At 35.8% G+C, this 13,155-nt stretch overlaps 1 long non-coding RNA gene across 1 annotated transcript in view; it reads left to right on the top strand.

Annotated features, from left to right (window-relative positions):
* The first annotated feature begins 10,046 nt into the window (after positions 1-10,046).
* Positions 10,047-13,155, top strand: part of LOC128072710 (uncharacterized) — a 123,126-nt gene continuing 120,017 nt past the window's right edge. The window contains exons 1-2 of the long non-coding RNA XR_008202412.1: positions 10,047-10,129; positions 12,726-12,834. This is a non-coding gene — a long non-coding RNA (uncharacterized LOC128072710). The remainder of the gene's footprint in view (positions 10,130-12,725; positions 12,835-13,155) is intronic.

Raw genomic sequence — 13,155 nt, 5'->3', positions numbered from 1 at the left:
CAAACAAAAATTGAAAATATGAAGTAGCACCTTTGAAAATCAAATAACTTTGAAGTTCAAATAGAAATTTTCGTATTTCTTCAGGTTAAGACCAACCCTTATTGTTTTCTCTCTTCAGATGTTGTTCAGCCCACTGGAAATCATCTTCCCAAGAGATCAGTACTTCGTCTCAGTATGCTGATTGAGTTAGCCTTCAAAAATACACAGAAGGAAATAAAAGCCACAGACAGCTAGCAAATCCAGCTAAGCCATGAATGAGTCAACGTGTCCGCTAAGATGCATTGACTTTCCGTCCGTTTACATTTAGAAGTAAGTACACATTGTAAATGAGAAATTGTTAAGCAGGTGAAATTATTCACCACACTGTCGTACAGCAAGCTAATTTTGTATACTACTTTCTGAGAGTCTATCTTGAGTATGAAACAAATGTAACTGTCTTAGATGTCATTTAACAGAGCTAGTTAGAGTAAAGAGTAGTAGGACGTTGTAGAAATGTGTAATTCTTTGTGTAAACTCTGAATTATATCAGGATTTTTTTTTATCTGCTTTTGCCTTCCCCTGTATTTACATAGGAACTCAAACTCATAGATAAGCATTTTGTTAGAATATTTTCCTGTATGTTTCCTAAACAGAGTGGGAATATGTTATTCTAGTAAGGCTTTATATAGACAATTCATGCTCTAGCAGTAATATAACAATAATTATACTAACAGTACCTAATCTTTAGTAATAGAACTGTTGCATAAGATTATATATTCTTCTTTATGTCAGCTTGATTACCAAAGCCTCCTCCATGTGCAGTCAGTATTATCTGATGGCTCTAAAACATTTATTCATGAAAAAAATTGGGCATCTAATTCTGCAGAAATTACTTCATAATGTAATTTTTCTAGAAAAAAAAAAAGAGGATTTGATATTGATGTTTCATTTATTACTGTCTGAAGGGCTAACAGGTAAAGGAATGAACATTTACGAAAATAGTATGAAAATAGTCCTGACTCTCAGCTCTTTACAACATGTAGGTATTGCTAGTGTCTCTGTGCCACTCACTCAAATAATTAGAAGTACATCTACTTGGTTTTCTGCATGTGTTACAGCCCTGAATTATTCTGAACTATAAACGGAGGCCAGGGATCTGTCACCTGGTCTGACACAGCTGACATGGTATTCTCAAACCTAGCATTAGTCCTAATGCCTGGGGCTGGATCTGGATTCCGTCACATAAAGTAGGATGTCTTCCCTTAATTTTTAACGAAAACTTTTTATCCTTGCCAAAAGGATAGTGATAAAATATTATGCTCCACAAGGTAACCAATGAAGTGATTACCAGTGTCTTAGTTTGAATGGTGAATTACATAATTTCCTAAGAATATGTGTAATGAATTGGCTGTCTATATATACTCAATTACCATGCAAAATCAAGCATGCAATCTTTGTAATGATTTCTTCACCTCCTTAATATTTGCATTTAGCAAAGCAGTGAAGTACAAGTTGAGTTTAAATGAGTGGCGTTTGCTTGAATTGCATATGCTCACTCACACAAATAGTGGTGTACTAAATCTAGTCTAGTGAAAAGGAGGGGAAGGAGAATGGCGCAGGATGGGGCATGTTTGAACTGACTTATGTACATGAATGATGTTATGATTTCCCACTAAAATAATATCAGAAATAATAACTTTAATAGCTATTGCTGACATGCTACTAAAAAGTAAATTCTCATATTTTGCCTCACAGCTCACTATATTCTGAGCATGTTTTGAATGTGATTGTGGAAGGCTATCTGTGTGTTGAGGATTTTGCGGTTTATGTACAGATAATTTTTTTTTTAAATAGTGCAGTACTTTAATTTTTTGTTATAATAACTTTCTATTTGTTACCAGCTTTGCTGTGGGCAGAAACACTATTGCTGTCTATGAGATATTATCAGACAATACATCTGCTGGATGCATATAAATATTTTTGATTGAGAAAAACAGTGCAGCTTTTAAATGGGAGGCAATGTAATGCTTGCTTAACTGCACCCTGTATTACCATTTCAGAATGTCCTATAGTGCAAGACTGTCAATCAGTACTTAAATGGGACTTTTAGCTCAGAATAGCTACTCATTTTTTTTACTGAGTATTGTTCCAATTGTTTTATCTTTAGAAAAAGATCATTCATTCATTCATAATCATTCATCAATGATTATGGCTATCCTTTCTTTGATTCTAAAGATTGCATGCTATCTAGCCATTTATCTCCTTAGGAGTTTTCTTCATTGATCATTGTAGAGTGTTTTGTGTTCCACGGGCTCTTCGTCTTGGAGAACATGCAGAGCATATCATGACAGACATTGGAAATAATCATAACACAATAAATGTTTTACATTCAACAGTATATATTTCAGTGTCTTACAGGATCGCTGTCACCTCGCCAAGAAATGTGAGAACAAGGAGCTCTTAATTAGAAAGTATATTTTATTTATTGTTTATTTATTGCACTCTTATTATGCCTGACAGTCCCTTCCAACCATGCATTTTTGTGCTTCCCAGTTAAGAAGGTAAAAAGTATTGTGATATAACTGTCCTTCTAAACTTTTGCAGTTGTATCTGGACCTATGGATTAAGTATGTAATTTTCTTAACTGGTCCACTGGCCAAAAACACCATTTTAGCAGTGCAGATGAAGAAACACTGAATATGCAAGTCACAAAGTAACACAGGGAAAGAATATTAAGTGATCTGCATTTGAGAAAGGAACTTGGTTTGGTATACGTTCTACTACAATACATCATTTAATACATCAATTAAACAGAATTTTAGTTTCTCTTATTTAAAACAAAAAACCCCACAATCCTGAAAAATTCCTCAAAACATGATTTGCTCTCAGCTTTTCGTGGATTGAGCTTACACTAAATAATTGTCCATTATGTTTTGGGTTATGTTTATGCATTCGATATGGATTGTAAATACCTGATTGATGTTCTTACTTCAGCAACAGCTTACTCTGATCATTACTAAGAATGGATTGTTCTCTTAATGTACACTAGTGCAAATGGATTTCCTAGATCAGTGTGAAGGGAAACAAACTGTTGCATTGCCTCCTACTGGACTGACCTAAAACCAGGCCAGGACCAAATGACTGCACGCAGACACCAATATGATGAACAGCAAAGTGGCGTTTATTACACGTGAGCTCTAGCTTATATAACCTATGTGCTTCGTCTACGCCCCTAAGGGCACGTGCCACACATCAATCATAGAGCAGGGAGAGGGCCTATCGCATCACATCCCGTGGGGGGGTCTCGCAGTTGCTGGCAACAACAAACTTTCTTTCTACAGTCGTCTACAAATCTGAATAAATAGAGATAGATACAAACTGGTATAATGTAAGAACCTGGCAGGGAAAATAGAAATCTAAATTCTAAACAGAGTTAACATTTCTTGGCTGGATGTTTTACTTTGATTCTATAATTCACATAAAATAATAATAATAATAAATTAAATTAAAAATCCATGCTTCCTTCTTTAATTAAGGTATTGGTGCATCGTGCTCTTGGTGCATATCTTGCAGATTAGAATCAAGATCAAACTTCTATCATCCAGACAAATGTAACACAATACTTTATATGCCTTTTCTTCTGAGGTTATTTCTACCAGTTAGGTTCTATATGCATGCTGAGTGGAATGTTTAGGAATTAATCAGGCTACAAGCACTACACATTATGAACGTTGAGAGTTTTACATGTTCAGTCAAACAGGAACATATAACATTTTCTTCCAGGTATATGATTAAATACATACAAAATTTCCGTAACTTTTTTCTGTGAGATGATCTTGTCTTGTGTAAGAAAATGCATTGAACACTTTGCACTGTTAGAATATGGATTAATCAACGTTAATTGGAACTATAAGAAATGTTTTCTATCTGGATGGCTATGCTTTTTTTCAGAAACTTTGTAATGGGTAGATGGATTGTATGGATAGTTAGACTTGTTTTGCAAGACATGATGTTAAGCTAACGTTACTTCATTATAGCAGTATACATCAGGGAAGTCCTGATCCATGCATTCCCACTCATATGAAAATTCCCTAGTTTAGGAGCAGGTCTGGCTAGAAAATTAGTCCTCTGTTCAAGGGAGATATCAGTAAACAAAAACAATTTTTGCCAGTTTTAAACATAACATAGACAGAACAATTTAACGTACTAATTAGAAAATTGCTGAAATTGCGGTTTGTGCTTTATCTGATTCAATACAGTGTCTTAAATCTGCAGCTCAGGTACTTAGATGTGTTAAGAAATTCTGTTTATCACAAAGTGACTTGTTCTAACTGAACAGAAAGGATTTGATGACCACACCTAGTGATTCCAAGGACCAAAAGTATTTTAAGTTATGACTTTTACACCAAAAGCAAATAGTCTCCTTGGCTAGTCTAAAGTTGAGAACAACAGTGCTCCTCCAGCAGTACTCAGCAAACACTGGTCGTTTCAAGAATTTTTGGAATTAAGACACAAAAAATATTGTTTTATCAGAATGCATGCTATCAGGTGGTTACTAGATTAGGTATGCCTATACAAGTTAGTCTGATTTCCAGTATGTACTGAATGAATCTTAAGTTGGAGAACAGAAAGGGTTCAACCTAATTATGAAATGAGTTACTCTAGCTCATGTTACTCCTTTAAAGTTCTCTAACATACTGAGGCACTGCAATTGAGAGTACTTCCTAGTTTAAATACAATGTTCAAACCTGTGATCTTTTAAACTTTCTTACCTTTAAAAGGACTGGTGAGAATCTGTAACACGGTCATCCCACAGAAAATTCAGATAGTGAGTAGCAGTTCAGTCTCTGGGGAGAAAAACCTTATTGAGCACTCCATGGTCTGAGCAAATCAGAGCATTGTGATCTATTAGATAAATGATGGTCTAAGAAGCCAAGAAGGAAACTCTTGTGAAATTAGGAAAAGATTAGAGATAGGGAATCCAATAGGGATGGTTTGAGAGCGGATTAGTTAGGTGACTGATGAGTTTTCATTGCAGAATCCAGTAGATACTCTACGGACCTGAATGCACACACCTGTAAAAACCATAATTATGTTTCTGTTCTAATCTTGGTGATTCTGACTTGGGGGTAAGAAGCATGTCTACAAAAATGAGTTGTGGTTCAGGAGAATGAAGAAGTGGCTTGATTCTCACAAGATTAAACACACTGCTAGAGAGAGAAGTGTGACCTTCTGTTAGAGCAGGATAGATACATTGTTATGGACCATTAATAAAATGTTTACAGTCTGTAAGAAAGTAAACTGCTAGGGTGCACTGAACAAGTAAGTTGTGGTGCTTGTGAAGCGGAGATATGCTTTGATGGAAAGTCGCTTCATAGTTGTCTTATCCAATCAGAAAGATGCACAAAATTTTTATAGATAAAGAAACCAAATGGAATTTGGATTCAGTCAGTACCGTGTTTTAAGATTGCAGAAGAGGCATGCTTTTTGAACAAATATATCTGAGGAAAAAAACAACAAGCAAAGAATCACTTGGAACAATCCTGCATTTAGGTCAGGCAAAGAAGATGTTATTTTTGCTGAAACAGTTCTAGAAGTAGTGCATTGTTTTTCAAATAATGTGGCTGCCAGAAACACCAACCTTTATGCTACATGTCCAAAAGCATTTATTGATGATAAGTATAATATTCTTCCTGGGATGGAGTGCTAACTCCTGGTACTTGACCTCAGGGACATTTGTAAAAAGTCTTCTAGACTCAACCACCTGCCAGTCTGTTTGGAACACTGCAACCTACTCTCAGTTGAGCCCCGGTTTGATGAGGATAAACATAGCGTGTGGCAAGAACAGCAAGGTACTGTCAGACTAACACTAAAGTTGCAATGTGTTAGCTTTGCATAGAAATCTCAGTGTAATTTAATTCAAACAATGGATTTGTTTCCCCAAGGAAATTGTATATCCAAAGCGTCTTTCGTGGATCTTTGCACAGAAGTCAGATCATATGCTGTAAAAGCAACCAGCACATTTACAGTTATTTAGAACAGAAACATTTAGAGTCTGCTAAAATACAGCTTTAAGTCCTTTGGGATATAATTTGTTTAGAAACAAAACATTCTCTTGAAGATAAATAGGAACAGACATTGATTCTGCCAAACAATACACTTCTAAGTAAATTGAAAATGACTTCCAAAACTACCATAACACTTCTAGGTATGAAAAATGTCCTGATGGGAAAGTTTGATCCTGGAGAATTACAGTTACAGGACATAGAAAACTTGCACATGCCCAGAATGGAGCTCTGTGTATAATACAACTGAGAGTTAGGCTGTCACAGGGAAAACTGATCAACTCGTTGTTTATACCAGATCAGTGTTGAAGCAGCTAGACATGCTAAAGCATGACTCCAGTCCAGGAAATGACAAAGAACCAGGCTACTGGGCTTGTAAGCAGGCATGGATCCCAGGGTGGAGATCCTGGGATTTTTATCTTCCCCTTTGGGAAGATAAAAAGGACTCATTGGAGAGCCAGCAAGCATTAGAAACATCATATGGAACTATACAAGATAAGAAGTACTTGTTTCATCATATTGACTTTCCAAAATGTTCCTTAATATCACCTTGGGAAGCACTCTTTCTAGTTGCCTTCTTCCCTAGTGTGCTGATAAACAAGGATGAGGACTTCTGCAACTGTTCTTTACAGTAATGACCTGTGTTTATTCATATATATTTGAGGGCAGTCCTAAGGCATTGATATTGTGGGGCTGGACTCACAGTGTTTCCCTAACTGTCTGCCTTCTGGTAAACGTGTCCTGACATCTGCAGCTTCTGAAGCATGGACACAAATGTGAACGATCCAAATCCTTTATTCCATAATAAGGTTCCAATATCCCTTATATACATTTCCAAGTTTCCTCTTGTAACTTTCCATCCCCCCCAGTATGTCAGCTGAACACTTAACATTTCGTGTCTAGGCAGTAAACTGCCCATGCAAGTGCTCATCCAATCAGAGCCACAAATTGCTTCTATTTATGCACTGCTTCTCCAGTCAGGGTCATTGCCAAGTGGAGATTAAGCTCCCCAGTTGACTTGTGCTCCTGCCTTTTGGAGACAGCTTTTGTTCTCAGTGTCTTCTTCCACATCCTGTCAAACTTCTTTTTTTTCAGCCTCTGTTCTGAACATTGTTTTGAACCCCAGCAGCCACCCGTATGTTCTGAAAATGTAAGATTTTCACTAAAATAAGAATTAAAATTTAAAAAAAAAAAAAAAAAAAATTAGTTGCCAAAAAGAAAGAAAGAAAGAAAAAGAATAAAAGAAAAGAAAAAGAAAAAAAGGAAAAAGAAAAAAAAAGAAAAGAAAGAAAGAAAAAGAAATCTGTAAACTTATTTTTCACAGAATGCCATTTCAGGCCTCAGTTGTACAATGAGATGTGGAAAGATTTAAAGGGACTTCATTTGGGTTCAGCAGGCTTTGCACATACCAACAATTACAAGGTCGGAAGGTCAACTATATAATAGATATTACAAGTGAATTGAAACACTCAGAGAAAAGAAAAAGACAGCTGTAGTACAAATATGTTTAATTAACAGGAAAAAAGTTTAAAGAAGGTTCTAAATATTTCTGTTGTATATTGGTTAGAATGAAGGCATAACTACTCAGAGTTAGTAAATATTTGTCTCAGGCTCTGTTGTTACAGTATTTGATTACTGTTAAGTTTTAACTTGTTCAATATTGTTATATTGATTAACAAGCCTCTGGAATTTTCCTGACAGAGATAACTGTCAATACTGCTGACGTCTATCTTTTGCTCTTCTTACACTTAGCATTTCTCTCGAAGAAATTAGAGAATTAGAAAACATGCTCAGTTTGTCACTTCTGTATCCGTTATAATAACTAGAATTTGAAAAAGGTTATTTGCTTTTTTGGATTGGCACGCCTCTTTTGTCTCTGAAAGAATTCATGTTAAGTTGAGAAGGTAGAATGGTTTTTAGGAGCTTCCTAAAAGCTGTCATAACTATTACTGTCTCCAGAATTTGAAATATCTTTGCAATCTTTTCTTTTGTGAGAGAACTATCTCCCTCTGTCTATTCTTCTGTAAATATTGAGCTGCGTTTCTTATTTGCCTTTCATTGCCGGTGTTACAAAATTGCTTATTTAAATGGTTTCTGAAATAAATTTATGTAATACATTCTAGAGTATAATCACTGATAATGTTACCAGGGATGTGGAAAATGCAATTTGTTTCTTTTCTTTTATATTTTCCCTTCAGAAGTGCAGTAAATTGTTGACCTTTTCTACTTCAAAAGACAAATTCATTTTTATTACATACCTTGTATCTTGATATCTTGTTGACTATAGTACATTATGAATTTTACTGGGTAGCATACTCTGGCTTCCTACCAAGAGCAAGCTTTACCTTACTGCAGTTCATTGAAATGTCTGACTGCTTTGGAACACAAGAAAAATCTATTGACAGATGTCCTGACAAGGCAGTAATGAAAAGGTCATACTACATTTCCTGCAGCATTTATCTTGTAGGGCTTTTTTTAGGGAATGTGTACCATAAACTAGATCAAATTGTATCTAATTAGAAACAGCAAGTGCTAGAATGGAAGTTAAAAAACTATTAAATGCTTGTATTGAAATTATTGCACATTATATTTCAAAATTCTAAAAGTGTTAAATGGCATCTTATCAACATTCACATCCAGTCTTAAAACTTTTTAACTTTTCTAAAGACCAAGGTCACAAAGCTCAGCAGTTCTTGTTTTATGGAGCCTTGGGGCCATTTTGAACTATTACTACTTCAAGAATTGTTGATTATGATTGAATACTGGAACAAAAGTACATCATAGACATTCTGTGCAAGTCTTTCCTGACAACATTGTCAGTGTATGGAATAACAAATGCATAATATTCAGTGACAATTATGAAAATGCCTGCTGATCAATTTTTTTTTAATCTCTCCTTGATAAGTTAGAAGTTATTGTAAACTGTCTACAAATATTACATAGTTGAGCAAATGAACCAATTGTGTTCCTTTATCATAATGTTCTAATTTTATAAAACACAGTAAAAATAATTATGCTAAAAAAATGTTTGCTCTGTTTATTTACAGCAGTAATTTAGGTAAGTTTAGAACAGGCTATTTTGAAAAGAGACAGAATTCTACAGAGGCCTTTCAGCTGGATTCAGGAGCTTTCTAGATTCATATGTTCTTAATTACATTGGTGACAATGCCATTGCTGTTATGGCGTCAGTAAAATCAGGTACTTTAATTTTGCATTTTACACTACTTTAAAGTATTTTTTTTAATTTTTTTTTCTTTCAAACCTTTTATGCATACACAATAGACTTTGTTACATTCTATGTAGCTTATAATATTTCAATCCAAATTCAGTCCAAAGTCAAATGGGAGTAAAATTTACTACGATTTTTTTTTCCATAACACTTACTCCTAATTGGAAAACGTGGATTCTAATTAGTACCTTTGAAGAAGACAACATACAATAAATCTGGCTTTGCCTCTGCATTTGGTAAAGAAGTGAGGTTGATCAAGATACAGTATTCTACTGTACTATTTTTGTAAAACTTAATTCCCCAGTTGCAGGATCTGGTTCAAAATATAACTTCATCAATTGTTCAGCTGCTGCTTACAACATTTTTCCCTCTACTTTCTCTTCTAGTGATTAATGTATTATATGCCCAAGTGTAACTCTAGTACAATTACTTCCTAAGAATGGTTGGTGATTTATTTTTTTTTTTATTCTATCAAAATAGACTAAAGAAACAAAATGGACCTTTCAGTTCAACTCTGTGTTCTAAGGTGAGTTATCAATCAATATCCCTCACAAAAATGATTGTTGTCTTTCATGCATGAATATTCTATAATTAATATATTATACAGCTGTGGGGGAACTGTTGGTTTGGGATTTGAGCTGATGATTGAGCACCTGATGAAGGGGTGTGGCTGGCATGGGGAGTACAGGCAGATTGTTTGCATCTGTGCTTCCCGGGTGATTAGCAGGAGTAGACCCAGTGTGCAGCCATTCTGGGCTCATAAAAGGGCCATCCTCTGAAGGGAGAACATCTCTTTAATATAGACTGCTTCTTGCAGAGTAGTGCTGCATAGCTGAAGAGCCTTTTCCCCAGTTAGGTGAGTTCTGTTCTTGTATACGATTTTTTGCCTACCTGGGAAATACTTTACCTGGTATACCGAAGAACCTGTCAGAAGTGATTTTGCTTCTTCCCAAGCAGGACAGCACATAAATACAATCCATTTAGGTCTAATGGATTGGAAAATCCTTTTACAGAAATAATGTTTCTGGAAAAAGATTTGTTTAACAACACAGATGACATAGGTTCAAGACTAATGAATTTTATTTCTTTTAAGAATCTGTTTAGAGTGGGGTAGTTCTACCCTCAGTAAAAAACAAAGTTGGTATGAAGTAAGTGCCAAGAAGACAGCTCTGTGCTAGTTTCTTAATGCTATTCATTTTTAAAATGAATTTTTAAATATTTTATTTACGAAGGGCTTTTACTTCTAGTGATGTATGTTTATAAACAATAAGGAGTTAATTATAAATTATTTGCACTTGATACATTAAGCTACAAAAATACTAAGGTCTGAATGATTTAGTGCAGGTGAGCCTTATATTCATGTCTACGGTTTTGATCTGTGCTCTTTTTTAGTAATGTATTGTTGATAAATCAGTAAAACTCTCCAATCTCATTTTGATTTAAGTCATGTGAATTGAGCACTTCTTTACCCTGGAACTCATTGTATTTAGAAATCTTCCTTAACCAAATCAAATATGATAATAACTGATTTTCAGATAATTTGTACTTTACAGCATAGTGAAATTGTTCTTGTTTGTTAGAACTTGCAAGGTATGTTTTATGGAAAAAGAAGAAACATTCTTTAAAAAAATTTTTCTTTAGGCATCTCAGTTATTTCTGACTTTCTGAAAGTCATGGTGTCCATCATTGTCATGGTTCTGAAGTCTACTCTTAGTAGTATAAATGTAAAAATGCTAATTTAAAGTGGAAAATATAAACAAAAAACAAATAATGATTTTTTTTTCTGTCATTGTCAAATAGGATATAGATTCTCAGTAGATAGATGGCTTTAAATAGCTCTCACTTCATATAGCTGAGAGTGTAGCCTCATTCATGAAAGCATATCTGACTCAAGTCCTTGAAAATCTTCCAGTTCTCAACTACAAGTGTTCATTGTGCTCTACTGAAATACAAACGAGAAAACAAATCATACAGTGGCATGCGGTCCTATTACACGTCAGGATGAATTACAAGAGAGTGATGGCACTGAAGTGATAAAGCATTATGACTTTATATTCTGCTAGTGATGAACCACAATTATATTAGCCAAGAACAAGAGATTACTCACAATAAAACACAATTTAGTGTGAATACAGGCTACTCGTAATACATGGGATGTATGTAAAATAGTTTAGCTCCAAGGATGAGTTTAGAATTAGTGACCTTTTCATTTTCCTGAGTTATCAGTCTGTTTCCATACTACAGATAATTTTTTTATCATACATCTTAAGAATGAATCTGTAGAGAAAGGAGCTGTGTTGAAATGCTGCTCTAAGCCTCTCTACTTTGAGCAATTGCATTTATTTCCATTCCCATTGTGTCCTAGTTGTATTGCAAATTAGGAGGCAAGGTTTTGACCTTGGTGGGAAGGCCTCGTTAGTGTTGTCCCAGCTATCTGGGCACAGCTGTGGTAAGGTGGGCTGAGCTGGGCACGTGCTGCTGAGTGCAGGGGGTTGCGCAGCTGAGATATTGGCTGTGTATTGGTTGCAGCTGGACCTGCAGCAGCAAGGACCACGAGAAAAAAGACAATTCATGTAAAAGTTACCCACCAAGGAGGCATTTAGCATTCTGTACTTCAGGCCATCACAGTGAGTGCTTTCCACATGGAAGGGACAATTCCCTCCTGAGAGAACTGATAGAAGGGCGGGAAAAGTCCTGAGGGGGGTGCTGCTGCAACCAAAGCTATGCCAGAGCATGGGGTAGCATTGCCATTGCCACAACTGCTGTGTGTCAGAGTGGAGACAATCCTGCTGCAACTATTGCTGTGGCAAAGGAGAGAGGATGTGCCTAAGGGGCCACAGTCTGCTGCCAGCAGCGCTAAGCATGGTGGGACCTGTGAGAAACAGAGCAGAAGAAGATGGCTAGGTTTCCCGCTGCAACTGCCGTACCACTTTTTCTCTCCTCAAAGGAAAGTCCTGTGGAGTGGTGGTGAAAATGAGATAACTTCAGAACAGGAGGAAAAGGGTCTACTTGTGTGGGTTTTTTTCTTTATATTTGAGGCAGTCATCACTGGTTTCCTTTATTGTGCAGTGAATTAAAGTGAAATGGGGATGAGGCTTGCTCTGAGATCCTGGAGGCAGCATGTGAGATCAGCCGTTTTGCATGTTCCAATCAATAACAGTGAGTTGAAGTAAAATGCCCCCACCTGTGGTGCTCTGTATTTCCAAGTAGAAAGCAGGTGTGGCCTTTTCCCTTGTTGTTAGGCGTGAGTATGGGAGGTTATTATCAGAACAAAAAAGGGCAATTCAAGTACAAGAGACTTGTTAGTAATGTTAAGCATCAATGGAATTGGGTGAAAATATATGGAAATAAAAAGTCAGAACTCTCAATTTAGGAGTATCAAAGAAGATTCATGACAGGTGCTAGAAGGCTTTTTTTTTTCTTTTTTTTTTTTTTCTCTATTTGCCCCTCAGTGGATTTTGTGTCAGCAGCATGTGGAATTTCCTTTGGTCACTCAGTGTTGTCATATCGTATAGACAGCAGCACTCAGAACAGCGCAGCATCACTGCTTCATGGATGCAGGTAAGAAAATATAATATTTTTGAAGCTGTTTTCTTGTGGCATATGTAGTTTTATAAATGTTAATGAAAATTTTTAATTACTTTGCTACATCATTGAAGTAGGAACTTGGAGTGTTCTCTGTATTCAAATGTGGTAATCAATTTGTTTTATGCTTCTTAAAATATAATGTAAATCTCCTCTTAACTACTAGAACTCAATCACTGGCCTGGCACTCTCCTCAGTACTAATGTGTTTTTAGTTCACTGTTCTCTGGTTCGAAACTCATTAAATCCTTCTGAGTTCAGAGCATCTGCTGGGAAGTTGCTGGATTTGAAGACAGCT

Source organism: Tympanuchus pallidicinctus, unplaced genomic scaffold (assembly GCF_026119805.1).
Source record: "Tympanuchus pallidicinctus isolate F22 unplaced genomic scaffold, pur_lepc_1.0 scaffold7, whole genome shotgun sequence".
NCBI classification, from domain to species: Eukaryota; Metazoa; Chordata; class Aves; order Galliformes; family Phasianidae; genus Tympanuchus; species Tympanuchus pallidicinctus.
This window is presented reverse-complemented; position numbering and strand designations above follow the sequence as displayed.